The sequence below is a fragment of the Phoxinus phoxinus genome (assembly GCF_949152265.1).
Source record: "Phoxinus phoxinus genome assembly, chromosome: 9".
Taxonomy (NCBI): domain Eukaryota; kingdom Metazoa; phylum Chordata; class Actinopteri; order Cypriniformes; family Leuciscidae; genus Phoxinus; species Phoxinus phoxinus.
In genome coordinates, this window is record NC_136884.1 from 32,397,352 (window position 1) to 32,412,301 (window position 14,950).

Below are 14,950 nucleotides of genomic sequence, written 5' to 3' on the forward strand. Positions count from 1 at the left end.
CCCTGCAACCGCTCGAAAGCTGAAGACATCAACGGCAAAGGATAAGTATTCTTTACCGTGATGTTGTTCAACCCTCGGTAGTCAATACACGGTCGGAGAGAGCCATCCTTCTTCCCCACAAAAAAGAACCCTGCCCCCGCTGGAGAAGAGAAATATATATAAGAATCAGAAATATATTTCTCCATGGCCTCCCTCTCTGGTACCGAAAGTGAGTATAACTTGCCTTTAGGCGGAGAGATACCTGGCAGTAAATCTATAGCACAGTCATAGGGACGATGCGGAGGGAGAGAAGCAGCCCGAGACTTACTGAACACTTCCTTCAGGTCAAGATACTCACGTGGCACGTTAGATAAATCCGCGTGTTCATCCTGAAACACAGAACAAGACACAGAAGAACACGCAGACAATAAACAAGAAAAATGACAAGATTCGTTCCAGGCTAACACAGAATTTCTACGCCAGTTAATGTGTGGGTTATGGAGTACCAGCCAGGGATGACCAAGCACCACAGGAGCAGAAGGAGTGTCAATTAACAGGAAGTCAATGTTCTCTGAGTGATTACCAGAAGTGACCAATTTTACAGTGACGGTAGAGTGTGTCACTGAGGGTAAACATTGTCCATTTAATGCAACCACAGAAATGGGTTGAGAGAGCGTCACTATAGGTATCTTAAGTCTGTGTGCCAAATCGACATCTAAAAAATTTCCCTCAGCTCCTGAGTCAATAAGGGCTTCACAGTCAAAACTCTGAGTCTGAAGACGTAGACACACTGGAAGATGAGTGGCAGAAAAAGAGGATTCAGTTCGTGCAACCCCACCCGTCAGTAACCTCTTACCTACTAACGGGTGCTGGCTTTTACCGGACACTGCAGCGCGATATGACCGGCGGCTCCACAATATAAACATAATCCCCCCTCTCTTCTCCTCTGCTTCTGTCGCGATGATAAGCGAGATCTGCCCAGTTGCATGGGCTCAGATTCAGGAAGAAATGATGTAGCCTCGTCAGGAGAATTGAGAATTGACGCGCCGCGTCTCTGCCAGAAGCAGCGCGATCAAAGACCTTTCTGAGCTCATTAGAGAAAGCTTGAAAGGACGCACAACGCGGAAGTCTCTGCTCCCAAACAGTCGTTCCCCAGCTACCCGCTCTTCCTGTGAGCAAGGTAATCACAAAGGCCACCTTGGATTCCTCCGTAGGAAACGCGGAAGGTTGAAGCGAGATGTATTGTTACGGCCTCAGCCTTATGGGTATTGCCTTTTGTATCTTCTGTGTGTGTTTGTCATGTTCTAATTAATCTTTCTTCCTGAGTGTAGGCTCCGCCCTTGCGCACCTGTGGCCCGTTGCTCTGATGGCTTGTGCTGAACATATAAGTGGAGTGTGAAGGAGGGTGTGACATGCCACGGTGAACTCCGTGCGCGTCAAGATGCCTAGCCTGCTGACCAAGACAAGCTGTGTTTTTGTGCTGTGCTACTATTTTATTATGTTTGTTATGTGTCTGTTAAATATATGTTGAATTGAGTAAGTTAAATGTGAGTATTACGTGTGAGAAGAGAGAGATTGAGAGACGTGAGTTTGTGCAGTCCTTTATTAGTCTTAAAAATAAAGGTGTTAAACTGCTCTTTGCCTTGCGTCTCCTTTATGTTGCTGAACCCTTTTAAAACGAGCATATGTAAACCACGGGTTCGTAACATAAATGGGGGCTCGGCCGAGATTTTATCCGAATAGTAGCTAGTATTTGATTGATCTAATTTGATAATTTAATTCAGGTGATCCACATTCTCTGGTTAGACAGAGTAAGCCAGCAGAGCTGTGCTTAGCGCCAGTCCTGACGACGGTTTACTGTTTATTGTTTTTCTTTGTTATTTTAGTTTGTTGTTTTTGGAGGTATTCCGGGGGAGAGAGCGATCTCTTAATCGGTACCCTCTGAAGACTAGGTAGGTATAGATAGATTATTGGTTAGGTAAGTAGGTCCAGAGAGTGTTGGATTATCCTGATTGCTTTTGCGTTCGTTTCTTTTAAAGATGGCAACGTTTGAGTTAAATCGATTTATGGATCAACCTAATGTTGAAGTATTAGAGACATGTCGAAAAAATGATTTATTTCTTATTGCTCAACATTATGAGATTTCTATCTCCCGAACACTACGTAAAGCAGAGGTAAAAGCTTGTTTGGTGGCTAGTTTGATTACTACCCAGCCAACATTTGTATGTGGGGCCCATATGGGTATGAAATGGGCTGAAAAAATGGGCCACATGTAGGATTGTCCGCGGGTTACATTATGGCCCCATGTTAATTGCCCAGATGAATTTCATGTAGGATTGCACTTGGTACTAGTTGGGACCCAAGTGGGCAACATGCACAAGACCCATCTCGGTCCCAGCTTAACCCAACGGACATTTGTATGTGGGGCCCATGTGGGTTTGATATGGGCAGAAAAATGGGCTCTATATGGGATTGTCCGCGGGTTACATTATGGCCCCATGTTAATTGCCCAGATTAATTTCATGTAGGATTGCACTCGGTACTAGGTGGGACCCAAGTGGGCAACATGCACAAGACCCATCTCGGTCCCAGCTTAACCCCACGACATTTGTATGTGGGGCCCATGTGGGTTTGAAATAGGCTGAAAAATGGGCTCTGTATGGGATTGTCCGTGGGTTACATAATGGCCCCATGTTAATTGCCCACATGGATTGCATATAGGATGGCAATTATAAACAGGTGGGCCCCAACTGGGCTACATGCACAAGACCCATCTTGGTCCCAGCTTTAGTAGCACAGACCCGCCTGCGTGAAATGAAGAACCGATGGTGGCAGTCAAAAGCTGAGGAACTTCAGTTTGCTGCAGACCGACATGATATGAAGACATTCTACCACGGTCTTAAGGCAGTCCATGGGCCCCTGAGAGCTGGTTCTACACCTGTACGTGCCATTGACGGATCCCTACTTTCTGACAAGGCTGAGATCCTCAGACGCTGGGTCGACCATTTTCAATTGGTATTGAACCAGCCAGCTGCTTTTGATAACTCCGTGCTTGACGACATAGCGCAGTGGCCAACGGCCTCAGATATGGACGACATCCCGTCCCGGGAAGAAATCGCATGTGCCATTAAGCAGATGCCCTCTGGTAAAGCCCCGGGTTCTGATGGCATTCCAAGTGAGGTGCTGAAGGAAGGCAGACTATCACTTCTCGCCGCACTCAATGCATTATTCTGTAAAATATGGAGCGAGGAAGCTGTGCCTCAAGATTTTAAAGACGCATTGATTGTTCACATTTACAAGCGCAAGGGAGACAGAGCCTGCTGTGACAATCATCGTGGCATCTCGTTGCTCTCCATTGCAGGCAAAGTTTTGGCACGAATTCTGCTGAACCGCCTCCAACAAACACGTTCATGACAGTGACATCATCCCAGAAAGTCAGTGTGGATTTCGTGTGGGCCGCGGTACTATGGACATGGTGTTTACTGCTAGGCAGATTCAGGAGAAGTGCCGGGAACAACACCTTGATCTTTATATGATCTTTATTGACCTCACGAAAGCCTTCGATTCAGTTTCCCGCACCGGGCTTTGGCTCATTCTGCATAAGATTGGATGTCCAGAGAAATTCATTAATATCGTCCGCTCATTTCATGATGGCATGCTTGGTCAGGTGCTGGATGATGGCGAAATGTCTGACCCATTTGGTATCTCCAATGGCACCAAACAGGGCTGTGTGCTTGCCCCACTGTTATTCAGCATCTTTTTTTCCATGATGCTGTCCGTGGCTTTTAAGGACTGCGACATGGGCATTCCAATCCAGTTCCGTACAGATGGCTGCGTCTTCAATCTACGCAGGCTTCAGGCTCGTACAAAGACACATTCAGCAATTCTGCGTGACCTCCTATATGCAGATGATTGTGCACTGATGGCGCACACCCTTACCGAAGCTCAGTCACTATTCGATTGTTTTGGAACTGCAGCTTCTAGGTTTGGGCTTACTGTCAGTCTAAAGAAGACAAAAGTCATGCTTCAAGCGGTGAACAAGTCAAACTCCAATCCACCGGTAATTACTGCAGGTGAGACAGTGCTGGCGGCCGTTGACAAATTCTGCTACCTCGGTAGCATTCTCGCAGCTGATACGACAGCGGACTCCGACATCAGTGCCCGCATCGCAAAAGCTAGTTTTGCCTTCGGTCGACTGTCCAAGAGAGTATGGGATGAGCACGGCATTCGGCTGGACACAAAGGTGGCAGTATATAAGGCAGTCATCCTCACAGTGCTGTTGTATGGATCTGAGTCCTGGACCATTTATCGCCGGCAGATTACCAAACTTGATCAGTTCCATATGCGCTGTCTCCGTTGTATTGCACATGTCAAATGGCAGGATAAAGCTCCAAATACTGAGGTACTTCAGACCTGTGGCATCACTGGTATTGAGGCCTTCCTGCTTGCTGCGCAGTTTCGCTGGTCTGGACATGTTGTACGCATGGCAGATTCACGCCTACCGAAGCAGGTTTTTTATGGCCAGCTCCAGAGCGGCATGCGCTCTCAAGGAGGGCAACTAAAACGCTACAAGGATGGCCTCAAAGCCAATTTGAAACTATGCAACATGGACCCAAATGACCTTGAAGAGATGGCTGCAGACAGGACATCATGGCGAGCACAGTGCCATACTGCCATACACTCCTTTGAGCTCAGCCTAATCACTACTGCAGTAGACAAACGAAGACGCAGAAAGCACAATGCCTCAACATCTGTAACAACATCTAGCCAGTTTGTGTGTGACGCCTGTGGCCGGCCATGTGCGTCAAGGATCGGCCTCTACTCACATCGTAGGACGCACCAACAACAACAACTGTGACGAGATCTGTCGTGTCGACAGCTCAGACCAAGACATGGGCTGTAAGTGGGTTTGTCCACGGGTTCCATGTTGGCCCCAGCAACTTACTCATTTAGGTTTTATGCAGGATTTCACAGGGCTTTAGGTGGGGCCCAACTAGGAATCATAGGCATGTGGCCCAACTAGGGATCATCTGGGTTCCATCTAAATGAGTAGCAACACCACACAAACAAGTTTTAAAACATTAGAGCACACAGTGAGATTGAAATCTTTTCAAATTTAAACTTTATTGAAATTACCCATCATATTATGCTATATTCTGAAATTCCAGAGACAATATTTAAAGAAGCAGATTTTTGTCAGATTAAAGAAGTTATATACCTAATTGTTAAAATACATATTTTTAACCTGTATTTGACCCAGTCTTTACTGAAAGCTTTGAACATTTGAACAGGAAATAAATTGGGGACAGTTAGAAGAAGCAGCAACTATACATTTATCAGTACAGCTTATACTGCAGACAGTCATTTGCGCATTCTAGACACTGTCCTCCTCCATCTCTTGTCCCAAACTATTTTGAGAGTTCCCTCTCAGTTTCTTGCCAGTTGATCTGTGTGCAGTCTTCTTAAGAGCCTCTGCAAAACAAATTTGATTATGATTTTAGAGAAATCATGTTACTTACACATGTCACAATACATTATGAAAGAATAACAACTTTTACTCAGGATAAAAAACAGCATAAAACTTCAATTGGAATGGTCATGGTATTGGAATGTCAATGGAAGGGCATTTGGGAAATGAATAGAGAATTACTGTTTATTTATTCAGACTATTCTGATTATATTTTGTATTAATAAAACCAGTTTATAAAGTATGAATATGCGATGTGTTTGAAAGCATCAATTCATTCATTGATACAAGTTAGCCATTGAAAAAAAATTATAAACATTAATAATAATAATTTGTCTCAAGAATTTTTTGTCATTTTAATATTAGGTAGTTTCTCACAATCAGATTCTCAGTCCATGATAGAATGGGCCGACAACATGATGCATAATTAAGTATTTTAATTTTAACTTTTAAAACCTGTTAGCCTTCACCAGAGCGAGGACGCTCTGAAGCGTTTTTTTTTATATATAGTTCAAAGTTACTATCAGATTTAATGTTATTACCTTGACAAACTATACATCATTAAAAAGATATAAGTCTCACGTTTCAGTATTTGACCACTATTGTATTCTGAGAAACTTATAGTGACAGTTATGTCTTAATTTGTGTTATGTAATGAAAAAATGAGTCGATACCTTTAATATGAATTATCAGCATCAGACGCGTCCATTCTGAAAAAAACTCTCCTGCTGTTGTCATGAGAACGCGTGACAAAACAACGTCCCTCGGGGCTTTTGGCTCAAAAATGTGCAGATTTGGAGAAATATTGATAGATTCTCATAGGTTTACATCAGATTTCTATAGACAGGAATAATATTTATTGAATTTATATCAAAATGCGTCCATGTAAGCATAATGCGCGCTGGATACACTGATGTACTGTGTTTTCAATTCATACAGCAGACTGAGGGCGCCAGAGATACACAGAATAATCCATATATGGATGCACAGTGCACATGAAGAAGAGCCATACCATGTGACCTTCCAGGACACCACTAACATAAACAAAGCTAGCTTTCAGAGATCGTTGTAACATGCAGATAAAGATGTTTTGAAGACAATAAACATGATTGCAATGATATTTGATTTACCTGTGTTCTTCGAGCCATGTCAGGTATTTTTATAATAGTAGATTATATTTATAATGTAATTCTAATCGATAGACTTTAGCATCGTGCAAAATACTATCAAATAATACATTTTCTGTCTGATTTTTTTATCTGAAGCCACATAAGATCGCTGAAGGTTATTTAAAACACTCGACTTGCAATATAAAGTAAGTTTGGAGCACAAACATGGTTTTAATCTCATAAATTGTCGTGTATTGATGGTGTGCTAAGCTAACATGCTAACGTTAGCTAGCTCAGGTGCACCTGCCATCTAGCTGTTATTTTTATGAATTTTTCTAAATAGGAATGCTTACTGAAATGTTTCTTTGTTCAAGAAAGGCATTTGATACAGTTTCAATGTGAAGTGATAATTATGAAAGAAATTAGGGGGTGAAACAGCGTGAATAGTCAGTCGTTAGCCATTATAATGCAAACAAAAGAAATGCATATTTACCAGGGCCATAACCAGGCTGGAGATGTGTGAATGTGAGCAGGAGAGACTGACACTGAATGGGGCTCGTTTGCACCACAAAACAACAGAGACAATAGACTGAATAGATGCTTATAGATGACAATAAACACAAGTTTGCATTTTAGAGTCAATTCAAAATAAAGTCATTTGAGATGATCTTGAAAAACATTTAACAAAATACAGAGTTTTAGACTTATCACCTTCAAATTTTAAATATAACATGGTCAGACATGTGTCTTTAGCTGGAGTGCATTTCTAGAGTGCTACAGTGCCAACTTCAATTTAATTTTCATGAAGATGTTTCATAAAAATACATTTCTAATAACTTACACAACTTTGAAGCTATTCATAATTTTTTTTTTCATTATGACAATAATTAATTCTACATTTCCAATAAAGTGCCAGGTGTCAGCTTTCAAATGAGACCATACTTGTGTTTTTAGGATAAAGGGTTAATAAACACTATCTATTTTAGTGTGGGTATGCCATTTCTGGGGATTTTTCAAAAGTGGCGCTTCAGGCTAACAGGTTAAAGTAAAAATATAATTATTTTTGTCTTTGGAAAATAATTGAGGTGATCACAGGTGTGGACTATTCTTACATTTCCAGGATGGCTCGACTTAAGAGTCACAGTTTTAATAACTTTAAGTTAGAATTAAGTTAAAATGAGAATCCCGTTTATTGTAGCGAGATCACGATTCTGAACAGACAACTTAACAACATAACATGTCAGTTACTAGAGGTTCTGACAAAATGTTAATTTCTACAGTCGATTTAAAATGTTTTATCTAAATGAAAAAAAAAGTTTGAATGAATGATTTAATGACTAAAATACTTGTTTCATTACTGGATGAATCAGCGTTTTTGAACAAATCTCTAGAATGAATGATTAAAAAATGATATAGAACAGGAGAGAGGCCGCAATATGCATAAATAGTTTTATTTGCACAAACGCGTTTCGGCGCGTGCCTTCTTCAGTGTGCTTCAGTGTGCCTTCTTCAGCACACTGAAGGCACGCGCCGAAACGCGTTTGTGCAAATAAAACTATTTATGCATAGTGCGGCCTCTCTCCTGTTCTATATATTCTAAGTATTCAGGCCTGCACTCTTAAAGTTTAAGTTTAATCATTGAGTGAAGCCTGCTCCTATTCCCATTTATTTAATGGTTAAAAAATGACAAATACATTTGTTTACCAGTCTCGTCACCACCTGTTTGTTAACAATGTGAAATCTTTATCTTTAAGTGTCTTGCAAAAGTTGATTTACTTGTCACTTTTTGATTTATTTTGATTGTAACTGTAGACAGTGTTTATATCTGATTATGAACTATAAACTTTTATCTCAGTACTTCTGTGATCATTTGAATTACGAGCTGATGTTTTTGTAATATTATATAAGAATATAATAAATTACTTTTGTGTCAATCTAAAATTATCTTCCCACTCAATCTTCCCTGAAGTGGTGCAGGACAACGTTGTCCAACAAGTGCTTGTTTCGGACTCTCATCTGCAGATGCCTTGTTTTGGGCATCTGGACATCTTTTTAAACTGCTTGATTAATATAAGCAGCACAGCAAAGCTTTGTTTGCTCCTTGTCTCCTAATAAGGACCTGAAATAGGTAAATATAAGTCTGCTTTTTAAAACAATGGAGGATGGTAAGTTTGTGACAACAACATGAAACTGCATACCGGTATTCGTGCAGTGCGTGCACATCAAAAGATTAAATCAGATTTGATGCTTGTGACTTATAAATGCACATCAACCCGATGACTTAGCATTCATGTAAAAACAATGTTCAGATTCATCAATCAGAATGATTTCATTCTGACCGACAGCATCAACGCAGATATAAATGTTCACTGTGATCTTACTTGACAAAGGTTTAAGACAAATCGTTGTCATTTAAGAAAATATTGCGTAGTATTTGAATCGAGATCAAAATCATTCAACAATTGCAGCTCTAATCTCTGATAATATATGTGGCTCTGTATATTTCTGATAAGTAGACAAACATTACACTTAGCCTAATTCAGAATCCTAACTACACATAGTATTAAAGCAGTAGTTTACTTTCAAATTAAAATTAGCCCACGATTTACTCACCCTCAAGCTATCCTAGGTGTATATGACTTTCTTCTTTCAGACAAATACGATCGGAGTTATATTAATAAACACCCTGACACTTCCGAGCTTCATAATGGCAGTGGATTGCAACCATCAGATTGAAACACAAAAAAGTGCTTCCATGCATTATATAAGAACTCCACGTGGCTCCGGGGGTTTAATAAAGGCCTTCTGAAGCAAAGCCATGTGTTTGTGTAAGAAAAATATTCAAATTTAAAACTTTATAAAGTAAAATAACTAGCTTCCGGCCAAACGAACATACGGATTGCACTTAAAGGGTAAAGCGCAACTTATGCGAGTAATGCGACGCACTGCTGATATTTACGCTACGCCATTATGCACTACGCTACTTCTGACGTCACAAGTTGCGTAAGTTGTACTTTATACGCAAATAGACTGCGTATGGCCATGAGCTAGTTATTTTACTTTATAAAGTTTTAAATGTGGATATTTTTCTTACACAAACTCATGATTTTGCTTTAGAGGGCCTTTATTAACCTCCCAGAGCCGCGTGGAGTTTGTTTATGAGGGATAGCAGCACTTTTTTGAGCTTCAAACTGATGGTTGCAATCCACTGCCATTATGAAGCTTGGAAGCGTCAGGGTGTTTATTAATATAACTCAGATTGTTTTTGTCTGAAAGAAGAAAGTCATATACACTTAGGATGGCTTGAGGGTGAGTAAATCATGGGGTAATTTTAATTTTAAAGTGAACTACTCTAAGTAAAGTATGTAAAATCTAATTTTGTAAATTTTATTAAATTAAGTAAAATCAAAGCACCTCACACATAACAAAAGGTTAATGGATCCATACCAGAAGTGACAGTGCAGTGTAGTAACAGTCCTCCACCAAATTGCCAGTACTCATCTGGATCCTTGGTCAGTTTTGGGTGGGGTGTAGTGGGCTGATAAGTCCTTTAAAAAGAAAGATTTTTATTACCATTCCTTTAAACAATATTAAACAAAACGTATTTAAATTGTACCAACATTTGCCATTATAAAACATTCAGACAACATGAACAAATAGCTCCCTGGGTGCCGCAGCAAAAACGGCTGCCCACTTCTCCGGGTGTGTGTGTTTGTGTGCACTTGAATGGGTGAAATGAAGAGCACAAATTCCGAGTATGGGGACACCATACTTGGCTACATGTCACGTCACATCACACAATTGTAGCTTAAAAAAAGCAAATTGGTACACCAAAATCAAACAATCTAATAATTTTACCTGTAGCCACATTTATCCTGTTATGACACGTCTGAGGGTCTTTCCCTTGATGTTCTTCAGTGAACTAAATAAAGGACTGATGATGGTGACATGTTCTCCTTTCTTTGTCACTTTAGAGGAAGAAAGACAAAAGGATAAAAAGTTACTCAGATTTGTCACTGGTAGAGGAAACTACTTTTGACGATGATACTAATACTTTTACTATATAATATATTAATCCCAAATGTAAGGTTTAGAAGCAATGGTTAAAATTTACTGAAGTTGATAATCGTGGTGGAGTTGTCTCTCTGTTGGGTGCCTGTTCTCCCCAAAAAATCTTCTTCCAGTGCTTGAATATATAGAAGTAAACAAATCTCTTATCATTAGCAGTTACCAGTTTTTGAAGAGGTGATGTAAAAATACTCCGAAACGGCTATCTAGAAAAACATAAGAGATTTAGACCAATAATATTTCTCAAATCTTCAGTAGATTCTAGTGTTTCAGAGTGTAAATAACTGTTTTATCAGTCACTTTACTTATTTGGATGCTCCTTCCCTAGTAAATAATAAATAAATAAAAAACCTATACAAAAACGCCTACTTATTATCCTTCAAACCCATTAACATATTTATTGACACAATCACCTAAGACTTATATTTAATTTATAGGCTAAAAAAACTATATTTGGAGCATTTCTTTAGTGCACAATGTAACTTTTTTTTTATATTACAACAATTTGGAAAAAAACAAAAATTGAATTTTATATATATATAAATTATATAAATATTATATATATACATCACTATTAATAAAGTGTACCTAAAGTATACTTGCAATAGTTCCACAATCAAATACACTTAACCTCAGCACTTCCAGATAACTAAAGTGCATTAAGTACAAAATGTGTTGTTCTTATTAACTTTAAGTATCATTTAGGATACCAAAGTACAATTGCAGGGTAAATATTAAGTACATAAATATGTTCTACACTAGGGTTTTCTTGTGTTTGAGTTTTAAACTAGCTGACAACATTGACATCAGAGGCTAACTTACAATATTAAACACATGCTAATCGCGATTTATGGAGCTTATATTATGACAAAATGATTTGAATTTGAATTGTGTAAATCTGAATTATTTGCAAGTGTAATCTAACAAAATAGAATTTTAGGTGGTAGTTTAAATAGTTCTGAATTTGAATTTTTTTAAACGAATATTGAACATTTGAAATTTAACAAATTGAAATGTTTTTATGGCTGAATTTTATAGACATGTATTTTCAAACAGTAATATTCAGTTTAAAAAAATTCAGATTCAAGTTTTCAAGATGAAGAAATTCAGAACTTCAAATTCAGTTTTCTAAAATTCAATGTCAAAAATTCAAGTTCAAAAATTCAGATCTGACAGAAAGTAGGTCACAGGTCATCCACAGGGAAGAGTAGATGATCTCAGAAAAGTCGAACAGAGCATTTTGGCCAATTGGGGACTGCGGAAGTTTTCCAGCGCGAACGTGGTGGTGGTTCAAGAGGTTGCCACTCTCTGACTCTTGTCATGAATCGCCCGGAGGTCTATTACATGTACGACGCAGTCTAGACCGGACGCGAACGGTGCGACGCGACCCGTGAAATCACCAACAGCACACGGATTCCCCATCCTATTTCTGACCTAGTCCCAGCTCTTTGCAACAGTCGCTTCAAGCTGTGTTGCGTCGCGCCGCTCGCGTCCTGTCTGTGTAACTGAGGTCTAGTAGACAAGGTGGCGTTCTAATCAATTTTACACAAAATGTAGGCTACTTTAAAACAAACACCAGAGACCGCTTAGACAAATGTCCCACGTGCTGAGAACGCTAACCTAACATATAAACACAAAATCATTCATGTTTAAGAATCTTAACGTTACCTCCGGGCGATTCATGACAAGAGTGGACATTCTAAAACGCTCACGTGAAAAACGCTTAACGTGGCTCACTGTACGAAGACAGTGATATTAAAGGACCAAACTCAGTACAAATCATATTAATAAACCATACTTTGTATAAAAAATCAGATGAGCACAGAATACCTACGCAACGCGTTTAATTGTGCGTTAAGCATTTCCTTACCATAGAAAACCGTTATAAGAAAACGCTTAACGTGGCTTACTGTACAAAGACAGTGATATAAGGACCATACACATCATATTAATAAACCATACATGTATAAAACATCAGATGAGCCCAGAATATGAACGCAACGCGTTTAATTATGCGTTAAGCATGTTCTTACCATAGAAAACCGTTATAAGAAAACACTTAACGTGGCTTAATAAACCTTAAACCTGATTTGTTATACATAGTAGGCCTGGTTTATTAAGGACCATTTAAGGTTTATTAAGCCACGTTAAGCGTTTTCTTATAACGGTTTTCTATGATTAGAACATGCTTAATTAAATGCGTTGCGTTCATATTCTGGGCTCATCTGATTTTTTATACAAAGTGGTTTATTAATATGATTTGTACTGAGTTTGGTCCTTTAATATCACTGTCTTCATACAGTAAGCCACGTTAAGCGTTTTCATATCGGTTTTCTATTAAGGAATTTCTATTAACGCGTTGCGTTCATATTCTGGGCTCATCTGATTTTTTATACATGGTTTATTATTATGATGCGTAGGCTACTGAGTTTGGTCCTTGTCTTTGTACAGTAAGCCACGTTAAGCGTTTTCTTATCGGTTTTCTATGGTAAGGAAATGCTTAACGCGTTGCGTAGGTATTCTGGGCTCATCTGATTTTTTATACAAAGTATGGTTTATTAATATGATTTGTACTGAGTTTGGTCCTTTAATATCACTGTCTTCGTACAGTGAGCCACGTTAAGCGTTTTTCACGTGAGTGTTTTAGAATGTCCACTCTTGTCATGAATCGCCCGGAGGTAACGTTAAGATTCTTAAACATGAATGATTTTGTGTTTATATGTTAGGTTAGCGTTCTCAGCACGTGGGACATTTGTCTAAGCGGTCTCTGGTGTTTGTTTTAAAGTAGCCTACATTTTGTGTAAAATTGATTAGAACGCCACCTTGTCTACTAGACCTCAGTTACACAGACAGGACGCGAGCGGCGCGACGCAACACAGCTTGAAGCGACTGTTGCAAAGAGCTGGGACTAGGTCAGAAATAGGATGGGGAATCCGTGTGCTGTTGGTGATTTCACGGGTCGCGTCGCACCGTTCGCGTCCGGTCTAGACTGCGTCGTACATGTAATAGACCTCCGGGCGATTCATGACAAGAGTCAGAGAGTGGCAACCTCTTGAACCACCACCACGTTCGCGCTGGAAAACTTCCGCAGTCCCCAATTGGCCAAAATGCTCTGTTCGACTTTTCTGAGATCATCTACTCTTCCCTGTGGATGACCTGTGACCTACTTTCTGTCAGATCTGAATTTTTGAACTTGAATTTTTGACATTGAATTTTAGAAAACTGAATTTGAAGTTCTGAATTTCTTCATCTTGAAAACTTGAATCTGAATTTTTTTAAACTGAATATTACTGTTTGAAAATACATGTCTATAAAATTCAGCCATAAAAACATTTCAATTTGTTAAATTTCAAATGTTCAATATTCGTTTAAAAAAATTCAAATTCAGAACTATTTAAACTACCACCTAAAATTCAATTTTGTTAGATTACACTTGCAAATAATTCAGATTTACACAATTCAAATTCAAATCATTTTGTCATAATATAAGCTCCATAGCGATTGATGAAGCACACCTTCACAGTCAATGGTACACACAGCTGCAGGTTGCACGTTACGTCCGTTATCCGTTTATTAAACTCTCGTGTGTACACAGAACATCTGGGAAGTTAATGAACTCCATTAACACAAGATTTGTTTATCTGCATTATTCTACCATTAACTATATAGCACTCTCACCTTATTTTAATGTAATACCTAAACATGACATATTTATTAATATATCTGTTTTTCTAAAATTATAGTGGATATATAGGACATGAACACGAAACATAACTTTACGTAACAGAGATTGAAAAATGTTCTCTTACCTGATATCGCCAATATGTTTGCAGGACCTCATCCAGTCCGACCTTCCTCTGTGTTCACATATCAGCTTCTGTTCTCCTCCGTTTACATGTCACAACGCAAATTAGTTCAAAATAAGAATTTAACTGCCATAAGTAAAGACTGAGTAATCTTGCCGAGCAGTAGCAGCACGCACACACACGCAGTCATATCAACTCAAACTGACGTATTTTCAAACATGACCAGTAAAAAGGCGCGCACAGTTGTCATTGGCCAGTTACGTAGATGACAGTCAGATTAACCAATCATGATCAAAGTAGGTGAAACAAACAACCAATAGCGATTGTTTCAGCCTGGTAATGGAAAAGATTACTTTTCCTCTTTTCTTTCTTTTTTTAAAGAAATGTGTGTTTAGTTTTATTTGTAGACTATATTATTTGATTAGTTGGTCAAATAGTGTTTTTATGACAGTGTGTGAATAAAAATGCAATCCTGCATGGTAGCTATAAGCTTTAGGCACACACACACAAAATTGTAAATC

The 14,950-nt window shown here is 39.0% G+C and overlaps 1 long non-coding RNA gene across 2 annotated transcripts; it reads right to left on the reverse strand.

The window, feature by feature from the left end:
- Positions 1-5,203: 5,203 nt before the first annotated feature.
- LOC307004403 lies at positions 5,204-14,613 on the reverse strand. Of its 2 annotated transcripts, XR_013799026.1 has the most exons (5): positions 14,433-14,613; positions 10,670-10,741; positions 10,414-10,523; positions 10,003-10,103; positions 5,204-5,451 (listed from the first exon to the last, which is right to left on the reverse strand). It is a non-coding gene; the product is annotated as an uncharacterized lncRNA (long non-coding RNA). The 2 variants fall into 2 exon arrangements; XR_013799025.1 differs by lacking the exon at positions 10,670-10,741.
- Positions 14,614-14,950: the final 337 nt, after the last annotated feature.